Genomic DNA, 306 nt, shown 5'->3' with positions numbered 1-306 from the left:
TGTAGACTGATAGCACTGGTAGCACAACGCATCCAAGTCGTACAGTAAATATAGAGAGAAAAAAATACTTGGCTCTTTCAGATCCATCTTGGATGTTCAAGCAGCATGTTGTCTTTACCGCTGAGCCTGGCTTGTCATCTGTGTCCTCTAATTCTATTGCCAAAAACAGATTGGTGATGATCTCAGTGTCTCATTGGGCTGCAATGGTAGCCATTACTGAGCTGAGGCCATTAAGAGCTTGAATTACTCTCAAATTCGTTGTTGGTTCCTGCTAAGGAGATGTTTCTGTCATTCGTTCTTCAAGTG

Source organism: Sinocyclocheilus grahami, unplaced genomic scaffold (assembly GCF_001515645.1).
Source record: "Sinocyclocheilus grahami isolate Dianchi unplaced genomic scaffold, SAMN03320097.WGS_v1.1 scaffold9733.1, whole genome shotgun sequence".
In the NCBI taxonomy this organism is placed as follows: Eukaryota; Metazoa; Chordata; class Actinopteri; order Cypriniformes; family Cyprinidae; genus Sinocyclocheilus; species Sinocyclocheilus grahami.
This window is presented reverse-complemented; position numbering follows the sequence as displayed.